The following is a 12,701-nucleotide window of genomic DNA, read 5'->3' as shown; positions in this document are numbered from 1 at the left end:
AACTGTCTAACTGCGTTTAAGTCTATTTCCTTCATCATAAGGTTCTGCAGTTTGATGTGCTTCGGGTGGTTTCTTCTGCTTGATGTACATCAGCTTCTTGAATCTGTGAGATTACGTCTTTTGCCACATTTGAACCGTTTCAGTCGTTAACATTCTCATCATTTAAATGGGTTTTCGACCTGCTCCCTTCCTCCGGAGATTCCAATTGCACGCACCTCAGACCACTTGATACTGCTCCCTGGCTCAAGAAGTCTCTCTTTATTCTTTCTAGTCTTTCCCCCTCCCACCCTTTGGAATTGCTTCCAATGCTATGCATTCAAAGATCTTTTCTTCCACAATCTATTGCACTTATCAAAAATTACCTCTACTTTTGACCTGGGGGCTGTTTGATACCTCCTAGCTCTCGTCTTGTCAGGCTCATGCCCGCCTCCTGTCCTGTGCATGGTGAGACCATGCAGAATGGTTGTTTTAAGGTCCGTGTTTACTAATTCATTATTTTTGCCATTTCTAAATACGTTTCTATTTTCATTTCACCCGGTTATTATCAACCTGAGTTTCCCGTTTCTTGGCATGTCTGCCAATTTTGGATTGCATGCCAGACACTGAGTTTCACACAGGTGAGTACCATGCGCCATCACAGATCTCGAGCGTATGATTTGGGGGTACCTCTTGGGAGGGCTGCACTTTGTTCTGGCACAGAACCGCTTCTTTTGAGCCTTACTTTTCAATGTTTCGATTAGAATGTTCCTGACACCAGTCCTTTCTTCTCTACTCAGTGCCAGTGTACGAAGAAGTTACTGTAGCCTGGGCTGTAATGCTTTATGTGAGGACCAGGAGTATTTGTATGTGCCTTTTGAGGGGTATGACCTTTGCTCTTATCATTAGCACAGAGATAGCAGACAAACCAACCTGGAAGGAACCCTTCGAAGACTTCAACCATTCTTCTGACAAAAAAAGTCCCCATCTTTTACACAACATCGCTCAGAAACAGGGGTGCTCCATACACCGATTGTGATCTACTACTTGATTGCAAACGTAATGTGGGTAGATCTCATGACATTAAAAAAATAGACATAAGCCCATCATCAATCCTGTCACTTAAATGATATACAGCACAGTCAATCAGATGCAATCTTAGGTGTCAAACGCATGCGCAAACAACTGCACCAAATGCAGCAAAACTAACAAGCTAAGTTATCGCTAAAATTTAGACCTTGGTTTTTTCTCTTAAATGTAAGAAAGGGCATTAAAATGAGTGGGGGAGCTGGACCAAGTAAGAAGACAAAAATGTATCACTTTCACATGGAATGGGAAATGTTGACACTACAAGCCAACATTCAGCTGAAGTCCAGAGCGCAAGATCAGTTCTGGAACTTTCTCCCAGAGGGAAAGCATCCAAACCTGAGAACATGTGCTGCCTCCTTGACTTGACTGCATTGTTCGGCTCTACTTATGTATGTGAGTCAGCGTTTGCCACATAAAGATCATCAAGTCCTAGTGCCGTTCCACCATGACTGATGCTCATCTGGAAGTGTGCTTGAGGCTGGCTGTCAGCAGCTACTGCCCGGACTGTGCCTCCCTGGCTCAGTCCATTCAGTGCAAGTCATCAGAGTAAAGTCAGGTCATGACAAAACAACATACATCATTAATTGTGTTTGTTGTGAAAATGGACTCATGCGGTTATACAAGGTACATCAACATACGTTGTACATATACTGAATTCTCAATACATTTATGAATAAATGTAATAAGTAAAATAAATATATGTCCTGCATTTTTGTAACTGGTAGATCCTTTTGACTTGATCATTTTCTAAGTAGCTCTCGTGCTGACAAAGTGTGAGCGCCCTGATCAGAAAGCAGTGGCCCTGGCCTCTCCAAATCCCAGTCACAGCTCGAGCCATTTGTGGTGACAGCTCGGCTGGTTTTGGAGTCTGAGCAGTACAATGGCCAAGCACTCGGTTGTTACCCAAACGGCCACTCTGAACCCACCGCCATGAGGCAGTGACTGCTTTTCCTGCTTTGTGGCTAGAAACTGCCTTTGGGGAGGATTCGCCTTCTTTTTAACCCTTTCCTTTAAGGTCCCAGTCCTTCGTGGTCTATTATCTGATGTGTTTTCATTTCATGTGTTGCTAGTGTATAGGGGACGGTCAGTTCCCGTAGCAAGTAATCCATTCAGGGTCAGAAGCAAAGTCCCAAAGGGTTAAGGAAAGATTCCTTGTGAAGAACCCCACCAGCTGGGCATGTGCCCATGCAAGCACAAGAAAGCGCATCACGCACACACACTCTCCTCAGGGGCCCGATTCTACTGCAAAGGCTTTCCCATGCAATAGACTGAAATATTCTGGAAAGGTCCATTTGCCTCAAGTCAAAATCCCCCAAATACTCAGAGCATGAAATTCCTTTAAGAATAAATTATTCCTTTTTCCTAATGCACTGACCCTATAAAAGCACAAATAACTCTTCGGACAAGGTTTTACTTTGGATTCAAGTAATGAGACTTCAGGTAGAACTGGTCATCGGCTGGTCTCGAGCCAGCAGAGCACAGTCACAGGGCGGGGATGTCTGGATTCGGGCGACAGAGAAGGCAGGGGGGAACGAAAGTCGGTTACTATAAGGGAAGGGAGGAAGACCGAATTATCAACTTCAGAGCATTGCCCAGGGCAGGCCCAGAGGGGAAGGGATTTGCCAGCCTGCTATATTTCCCTTGGGGACTATCTGTAATTACTATCACAGCTGATTGATTTTCAATTCTTTCTATTAATACATTTATTGGCCATTCTGACATTATTAAAACCACTCTAGCTCTCTGCTTCTTTAGTGGAAGATATTTCTGCCCTAAAATATGAGTTTTACCATGGATGCCCTTTTTTCTTTTTTGCTTCCTGCTTGTAAAAAAATGGCCTTCTCTCATTAGTTGTAATACAGCGTCTGCCTGGGTTTTCCTTTGAAGCCAGGTAGTGACTTGCAAAGATTTCACTACAGATCAAAAGCTGCTTAGCAGTGGGCCGTCAAAGAATAGTAAATGATAAGCAAATTCAAATGTCCAAGATAAGTCTACCAATTCATTAGCCTTGCTGGCCCCTGTTCACAGTAGGGAAGGCAATAGTGAGACCCCGCTAAAGGCCAACGCCATTGGCAGTTGTTTGATGGTCCTTTCTTCACTTTGGATACATTCATTAGAGTAACACTGGCTTACTCAGCCTTTACATTCAGACACATATTGAATCTTTTATGTGATATTAAAAAACAGTGGTCCACTGAGGGTGGAGGATAACCAAGCTGTGGTTGTGATTGTTTTTCCTACTACTATTAAAATGCAATGCAATTACCTCAGCGGACGCTCTCTCACCTAAACACCCCACAGCACGTGTAGATTCAACTACATGACTTGCGTCAATCCATACTTTTTTCTTTTTTTTTTAAGCCTATAGATTGGAGTCCTTTGCAAAAATCCTCCCAATTCGAAAAGTGTGGCAGGCTGTCTCTCACTTACAATAATAGCATGTGAAGCAATCAATATTTATTGAGCCCTGACTACTCATGAACTCCGGTGTTGGGATGATGAGAAATCATGAGACACACAAAGCATAAACCCTTCTCCAAGAAGATAATCTACAATGGAGTGAGCTTGCTGGTGCTAGTTGGCTGTGCTAACGAAGAATTCATAACACCTTGTTCTAAATATACGGCAGAATGGTTTGGAAATGTTACTGCAAGCTACAAAGGAATAGATTTCTGATCTCCAAAGTTCTACGGAGTCCAGCAATGGTCAAAGATGGGCTCATTGGTCTGACTAGGGCTGACCTGTCTGCTAGGAGCCGTTCAGCATGGTTTCAACCTAGTGTCCTCCGTTACGCCTACAACCTCCTAGCGATACGGAGTGTTGCCAGGAGACTTTGCTGTTGCTGGGGCGATTGGGTACCTTCACGTCACCTCCAACTCTTAGGGACCTGTGCACAACAAGGAAAGAAAGCCCAGTCTTTCCATTCCTGTAAAAGTTGGACTCTCAGAACCCCAGGGAAGGTTCTTCTCTGTCCTGTAGGAAGGTGACGGGTCAGAACTGACTAGATGACAGCCAGTGTGGTTTATTAGTATGTTCAACAGGACAAACCCCTGCCAGGGTCTGCAAGATCCTCACTGTGCTGCTTAAGATTTGAGACTCATTCTTTTCGTGGGAACACAAAGGAGCCTGGGATGGTGGCTTTGGGACCGAAGGAGAATAAAATCCACGAGGGGCCTTCGAGAAGTTCGTAGGAGAGTTCCACGACCTTCCAGTGCCACATGCTCATGACTTTCATGAAGCCCCTTCAACTACCACATGCAAAACAATGTGTTCCTCTTTGCCAATTTTAAATGTAAAATTAATGATACTAAATTATATTCACCATCTTATAGAAACATGACTATCAATTTTTTGAAAAAATGAAATATGTTAGCACCCCCAAATCAAAATAAACTCACTATGAGCGGGTCTATGCCCATTCAAAGGGGCCCCATAAGAGAGGGCAGAACTATCCCTGTGCGTTCCTGAGTCTGTAGCTCTTCGTGGGAGTAGAAAGCTCCAGCTTTCTCCTGAGGACCAGCTGGTGGTTTTGACCTGTGGACTGTGCAGATCACAGCTCAACTCACAATCACTAAACCACCAGGGCCCCGAGCACCCCAAACAGCAACCTTCAATTCCCATTACCCGACCCCATGCCCCGGTAACAACCATGGAGGAGTCTTTGACCATTCCATTACCGACGGCACCAAGCACTTAAATACCTCTCGGTCCGATGACTACCACCAGTCTATATCTACAAGGGCAAAGGTCAGAGCTTCACCTGCCTTCACAGGAGAGAGCGGGGGTCTCAGGTCAGGGAAGCCAATTCCTCAAGCCTTAGGAAACCAGTGAAGGAGACTGGGTGCCGTGGACTGAAATGGGTGCCCCAAAAATTTATGTTGTGAATCCTAAGGCCTATACCTGTGGATGGAATCCCATTTAGAAACAGGGCTTTTCCTTTTATATTGATGAGGCCGTATCAGCGTCGAGTGTCTGAAGACAACTCTCTCTGAGATGTGAAGGAGACGATGAGGCTCAGCAGTGATCGCTCACGGAGGGATTCTCCATGGAACACCAAAGACATCCAGAGGGAGTCTCCATGGTATGCCAAAGACCAAGAAAGAGAGAAGGAAGTAAGGACTCCCCCAGAGTAGCCCGAGGAAGCTTATAACCTGGTTACAGAGGTATGATCATAGACAACAGCAAGTACAATATGCATATATTTCTACTAGGGCTGCGGTTTACACATGCATGCACTCAGTCTAAACCAAGTGTATTTAAATAGGCCTGTGGGACCAGTGGATGCCTGCAGAAAGTGTGCTTCGTAGAACTATGTTAAGTTTGTTTCATTAGGGAACTTCAAAAAATAAGATACTCTGTACCAATGATGGTGGGGGAAAGGGGGTAAGAGCTAATATCAAATGTTAAGAAAATTAAAGTGGCATAGTGTCTGGGTTTTAAAGGTCAATAAGCGGCCATCTAGCTTAGAAGCAACAAAGCCCACATGGAAGAAGCACACCAGCCTGTGTGATCACAAGGGTGTCGAAGGGATCAGGTACCAGGCATCAAGGAACAAAACATCATATCATTGTGAATGAGGGGGAGTGCAGATTGGGGACTCAAAGCCCATCTGTAGGCAACTGGACATCTCCTTACAAAAGGGTTGTGACGAAGAGAGAAGCCAGTCAGGGTGCAGTATAGCAACAATAAAACATACAACTTTCCGCTAGTTCTTAAATACTTCCTCCTCCCAATCATGATCTCAATTCTACCTTACAAATCTGGCTACACCGAGGATGTACACTGGTACAGATAGGAACTGGAAACACAGGGAATCCAGGACAGATGAACCCCTCAGGACCAGTGGTGAGAGTGGCGATGCCTGGAGGGTGGAGGGAAGGTAGGGTAGAAAGGGGGAACGAATTACAAGGATCTACATATAACCTCCTCTCTGGGGGATGGGCAACAGAAAAGTGGGTGAAGGAAGACATCCGGCAGTGTAAGATATGACAATTTAATAATAAATTATCAAGGGTTCATGAGGGTGGGAAGCTGGGTGAGGGAGGGGGAAAATGAGGAGCTGATACCAAGGGCTCAAGAAGAAAGCAAATGCTTTGTGAACGATGATGGCAGCATATGTACAAATGTGCTTGACACAATGGATGGATGGATGGATTGTCGTAAGCATTGTACAAGCACCAATAAAATGAATAAAAAAGAAAACTACAGCAGGCGTCTTATCAAACCATGGAAGTGTGGTAACAAGCACGCAGGCATGCTATCAGACATAAAATTAGGCAGTTTTGAGACAGATCCAGTGTTTTAAAGGAAGGTCAAGACCACCTCTAAGATGAATTCAAAGCAGAGATGTCCGCTCCAAAGGTTCTGGCAACTGTTTGGGGGATTCCAAAGGGATAATCTTGATGGACTTTCTAAAAGGGGACAACGTTCGACCTGCCCCAGTTACACGAAGGAAACAGATTCCCAACTCCCCACCAGCCCAAGGTCTATTGTTAAAAGGCAGAGGTCGGACATGTCTCCACTCTCCATCCCTCTTTTCCCTTATTTTGACACCAACCATCTTCCAAGGACCCTCTACTTTTCTGCTGGGAACTGCCCAAGGGCGGGGGGGGTGGTCCTAGATCATAAATCCTTACAGACTGACTGCTAAAGGAACGTGGTGCGCCCCTTCTGTAAGGGGAGGTCCAATTGTCTACACGTGGGCTTTGGGTCTTCACTCTGCCCCGCCCTCCCATTGTTCACATCGATATGACTGTTTGTTTTGGGTCTTCTGATACCTGATACCTGACAGGATTCCTTATTAAAAAGAGGAGGCCCCGATAAAGCAGAGTATCTTTAAAACATTATTGGAATTTGGAAGAGAGACCAACATGTCTTCCCCAAAGCCGAGTGAATACCTCTGGCCTGGAATCAGCCTGAGCCCTAGGCGTTCGAGAGCAACTCCACTTTCCACCCAATGGTGCACCTTTGCTCTTGCACGCCTCCCCATCCCGTCCTTCCTGCAAAGCACGAGTATCTACAATGTTGTTTATTGTCACGTATGTGCCATGCTGTTCTACAAGCCACAATCAGACTTGTAATTATGTATTTGAAAGTCACCAATACCGTTCACATGTTCTTCTGGAAACAGACATCTTCGATCAGTTCTTAGTAGTACGATATAAGTCGCGGAAGACTGAAGCCAAGAAACATCGAAACGTCTAGCCTTCTTTATCTAAAATTAGTTCTGTAATTAAATTCTCAAATCAGATCATCTATACATCAACAACCTTACCACAGCCCCATCCAGCCAGAAAACCAAATAAATAGTTGGTTAAGAGATGCCGCTGATTCTGTTCCAAGTGATAGCAATCTGATGTACATCCTGCCACCATCCTTACAATCATTATTTTCCAGGCCATTGTTGCAGCCAGTGGGTCAATCTATTTCATTGAGAACCGCAACCTTCTTTTGAGCTTCCCTTCCACTTCACCAAGCACGCGGTCCTGCTCCAGAGACTGGTGTCTCCTGATACCATGTGCAGAGTGTGGGAGACGAACTCTAAGAACATGCTGGCTGTACTTCTACCAAGACAGAGCTGTGTGTTCTTTTGGAAGTCCATGGTATAGTCAGTATTTAAATATACTTCTCTATATATATTTATTTATATTTGACCTTACATACTCAAGTATAAATTTCCATAAATCACTAGATTTTGTTTCTAATTTTAAAAGTGGATTGAAAAGTGTCCCAAACTGTGAAATAGAAGTGGTTGTACTATATAGGGAGCTAGGTCATCCACATTTCATTAACCCCTGCAAGGCTACTTCAGTCAAGGTTTGTTTCTATAAGAAAGAGGATGAATAATTGATCTGTCACATACTCATGAAATACATTTAACACCAAGGGGGGTGAAATAGCTTTCTTTCCAGTGTGTCATCAGCTCCATTTAAAAGGAAGGAAATTTATTTTGATAGTCAGGCAACAAGTTAAACTTATAAACTCACTGTTTTTCTTCTTCCTATTTAAGGGTCCCAAAAGGCTTCCTATAAAAACTTTAGCATGGGGTCTCTGTGCTACTGTAAAACCTCTGGGAACACTGGCTGGAGGTTTGCGTGCATGTGAATGTTTCACTTTAGCCTTACCTTAAAACTGAAAACTGACAGTGAAAGGGTCCAAACAACACGATATTGTCAAAAATCATTAGCACTAGCAACAACATGCTAGGTTGGCGTGAACTATTTTTCTAGATCAGTATTTCCCAAAGTGGGCAAGATCATCCCTTGGGGTGGCTGGATCAATAGGGTGGTGGGGTGCAGAGGCAGAGACGTACACCTCATCTTCACAGCCACACTACAGAACAGAGGCGAATGAGCCCTTGGGTTCCTGAGACTGTACATCTTTATGGGAGTGATGGTTTAGAATCGCCAATCTTGCGGCTACCAATCCAATGCTTATGAGTAGGAAAGGACTCAAGTGAAAGGAGTGACACTTTTTCCTGGATTGTGGGCTATGGTGTCTGAGGTTTTTTTAAATTAAAAGGCGGGGAGAGGGTATGTGTGCAAGGTGTTTATTTCCCCCACTGAAAAGGGAGTGAAAAGATCTGAAAAGATAACTAATCTTTTCTGAATAGTTTTCTATACTTTTTTTGCATTTCTCCAACATTTCATGGGCCTGGCTGGATTTCCCAATTTACCAACTAATGGAGTTAAAAAGAGCAGACTGCTATCATCTATCTACATATCATCTATCTATCTATCTATCTATCTATCTATCTATCTATCTATCTATCTATCTATCTACCTACCTACCTACCTAGCATCTACCTATCTATTGTTTATTCCTGAGCAGCTGAAAAATCAAGTATACCATTTGACTCCCTGAAAACATAATTATTAATAGCATTCTGTTGACTAGGTGCCTTAACAGATAACAGAAGCAAATGATGAGTGCTCTATTATGTACATTACATGTATTATTTAATGCACCCACAGCTGTATTTTCAATAAGAGATTAAGAGGTGGTATACACGCATACACACACGAAGGGCTTGGGTATTGCAGACCTGGCTGGAGCACCAGCTCCACGAAGCTTCTTGTTTTCAACAACAGCCCTCGTGCTGTATGCACTGACCGGGAGACAGCAGGCCGCTGCAGTTGCAGAGCCAAGTGAAGGAGTGCATTCAAGGAAGTCGCCTGCTTGCCGGGAGCACAGCCAGCATCACCAGTGGCCCTGGGTGTGAGCCCAACGGTGCTAGTCAAGGTTTATGGTGTTGCCCTAAGCACGGCAGTTCGGCTTTTGCTGTAACACACAGTTTACCAGAGACAGCTACAGCTCGCTCCCACAGAGATGATTAGCACTAGACTCTTGAGAAGTCAGCCTCTCAACGGGCTCATGCAGTCCCACTTCATGTGGTTCAAGGGTTACCTGTAGTAACGTGAGTTACGGTGCAGAGTGCTGCTTCATACCTGAGTTAACTGTACCTGAGTTGCATGCTGGGCTGCTAACAGCAAGGTCTGCAGTTCGAAACCACTTACAGGAGACAGATGAGGCCTTTCTCTTCCAATAAAGACTGACTACTCTGGAAACCCATAGGGGCAGTTCTACTCTGCCCTATAGGGTTGCTCTGAGTCGGAATCAAGTCCATGGCAGTGAGGTTTTTGGTTTGGGGTTTGTGCCCTCCCCTCCTGCTAATCCCTCCACGGGCTTTTAAGATCAGTTTCTAACGAGGGCAAGGGTTTAAGAATCTTAGCCACATCAGCACAAGGCTCAGTACACACTTTCCAGAACAGTGGTTCTTGATTTCAACGCCCCTAAGGCTTAGTTATATCCCTTTCCAGTTATCTTGGCAACTCTGGTGGCGTTAAGGGTGTTGAAAAAGAAGGGCAGGTGTGCTTCTGCCTCCTCAGCATGGAGCAGACAGCCAGCATGCAAGCAAACCACTGTGCTTGGTTTCTTTTCATTGGTTCGTATGTTTTCATTTTAACGAGTGAAGGAAGAAAAGTTGCTAAAATCTTCTATCTTCTTTTTTAAAATCTACTGTATTGTGCTCCTGCTCTGTACATTGGTCAGTGGTTATAAACTAATTCATTAACTGGGTTGGAGAGTGTTAAAGAAACATTATGATGGCTATTATCGGGTGAAACAACAAAGCACACACTCATGTAGCAACTAAATGCACACACGGTTCACTGGCAGTGATTACAGACATCACGCTGTGCCACCACTTCTCCTAGCTCTGCACTTCTTGCCATGCGCCGGGGTTACTGTTGCCCCTGACTCCCATGTACTGAACGAGAAGATCACAGTAGATGTGAGAAGAGACTCTGAAACTTCCTCTTAGTCGTGAAATAACTAAAACCCGTGAAAGAAATGATGAAGTCAAAGAGCTGAACTGAAAATCTCAAAGGACAACACAAGAAGTCAAAGGCAAATAGTCTAATGAGATGTGCAAACACCAAGAACTACAAATCCAAAACGAAAGACCCTGCTCAGCATATCTTCAGCAGAAAGAACTCAATAAAAAATTAATTAAGAAGCCTCAAGTTACAATATTCAAGATTCCATAAGCAAATACTGAATGACAAAAGATGCACCCAAGGAAGATGCTACGAATACACAGAAGCACTGACCAAAAAGCAGGAGTCACTAGTTAGCTATTTCAAACGGTGGCAGATACACAGAACCAACGGCGCTGAAAGATGAAGAGCAAGCTGCACTTGGAGCCTGAGTGAAAACCAAGCGTGCAGGAAGTGATAGGGTACCAAATGAATGTGTCGAGAGCTGGTAAAGCACTCACATGTCTGTGCCAAGGAATTGGTAAGGCAATGATTTGGCAAACTGACTGGGAGATCCATTCCAAAGAAAAGTGAACTCATAATGCACAAATTACTGAACAATGTCATCATACCACATGCAAGTAACATGTCTGCAGATCACCTAACACCGGCTGCAACAGTACATTGCTGACAGGCAGCTGACAGAGGTTCCAGCTGGATTCAGAGGAAGCCATGGAACAATGGTTATCACTGTTGCTGTCGGAGAGATTTTTGACTAAAGTAGAGAATACTTAGAAAGTTGTATACCTGTGCTTCATCAACCATGCAAAGGCAATTACTCTGTGGAACCTAACAGAGTATGAACAGCCTTAAGAAGAATGACACTCCCCAAACACCTCACTGTGCTCGGGAGGAATGGATGTACAGCACAGCAGTTGTTCAAACGGCACCAGGGGACACCCCCAGTCTGAAATCAGGCAAGGAGTGTCTGAGGGCTGTATCAGCTCACCACAGCTATTCAAGTCATATGTTGAGGATGTAATCAGAGAAGCTGGGTTATATAAAGAAGAATGTGGTGCCGGGATTGGACAAAGACTTATAAACAACCTAAGATATGCAAATGAAACAACCTTGCTTACTGAAAAGTGAGGTGAACTTGAAGCACTTGCTGATGATGATCAAGGATTACAGCCTTCAGTATGAACCACAACTCAATGTAAAGACCCAAAATCTTCACAAGTGGACCAATAAGCAACATCATTAAAAAAATCCAGGAAAAAAGATCGAGGTTGTCAAGGATTTCATCTTGTTGGGGTCCACAATCAATGCTCATGGAGGCAGCAGTAACGAGATCAAAAGACAAGGTGCACTAGGCAAATAAATCTGCTACACAAAACCCCTTTCAAGTACTGAAGTGTTACTCTGAAGAGTAAGGTACACTAAGGTACACCTGACCCAAGTCAAGGTATTTTCAATTGCCTCCAATGCACGTGAAAAGTCGCGCATTGAGTAGGAAGACCTAAGAAAAAAAATCACTGCAATGACAACAAATATTGAAAACACCACAGACTGCCAAAAGAACAAACAGATCTTCCCGGACAGGGTACAGCCAGAATTGCTCCTTAGAGTCAAGGATGGCAAGCCCTTAGCTCAAGGACTTTGCTCATGTTAACTGTCATGACCGGCATGTAAAAGCCATGATAACTTGAGACCTGCTGTCAGGAGAGACCTCCTCCGGGGGAGACGACACCACGCTGGATAAATTAGAGGGGCATCGAGAAAAAGGAAGGCCTTTTGTAAGACGGACTGACTCCATGGCTGCAACAATGGACTCCGACACAAACACAATTGTGAGCGTGGCGTGGGCCTCCCCACAGCAACCCTGGTCTGGAGCAGAGGCACACGCTACACTGTTGTGGAGTTTAAAGATGATTTCATGTGGTTACTTCAGCTCAAGGTTTAAGAGCGGGCTTCAGGCAAGAGAGTCCAGTGTTCCTCTGGTCTTAATGTATATAATATGTCTGGTTTCTAATCTGTTGTTTGTCATGAACTTCTCAAATTCACCGAATTTAATTACATTAACTGCCTCCTATTCCTTATGGAATTTTGCAAAAGGATAAAGGCAAGTGACAAAAAGAAATCCAGACAATAAAAAAAGTTATATACTTGCTGAATAATTTAATATATCAAGAAGCAAGCTACTTTGATAGTGAGATTATAGTCCCATTATAGATACATGTACGTGTATTAATATTTCTCTTTGCTTTGGATTTTTATTATCTTTATAAATAACACACTAATTTAAAATATAGTCATCATCTGAATGGCCATCAACTGAATTCACGATGCCGTCCTAATTTCAGAAAGGGATCTTTTCCA

At 43.9% G+C, this 12,701-nt stretch overlaps 1 protein-coding gene across 4 annotated transcripts in view; it reads right to left on the bottom strand.

Moving 5' to 3' along the window:
• Positions 1-12,701, bottom strand: part of KLF12 (KLF transcription factor 12) — a 519,184-nt gene that overhangs the window by 269,282 nt on the left and 237,201 nt on the right. The window lies entirely within an intron of this gene.

Source organism: Tenrec ecaudatus, chromosome 11, assembly GCF_050624435.1.
Source record: "Tenrec ecaudatus isolate mTenEca1 chromosome 11, mTenEca1.hap1, whole genome shotgun sequence".
In the NCBI taxonomy this organism is placed as follows: Eukaryota; Metazoa; Chordata; class Mammalia; order Afrosoricida; family Tenrecidae; genus Tenrec; species Tenrec ecaudatus.
The sequence above is the reverse complement of the archived record's forward strand: the minus strand, read 5'-3'. Positions and strand labels throughout refer to the sequence as shown.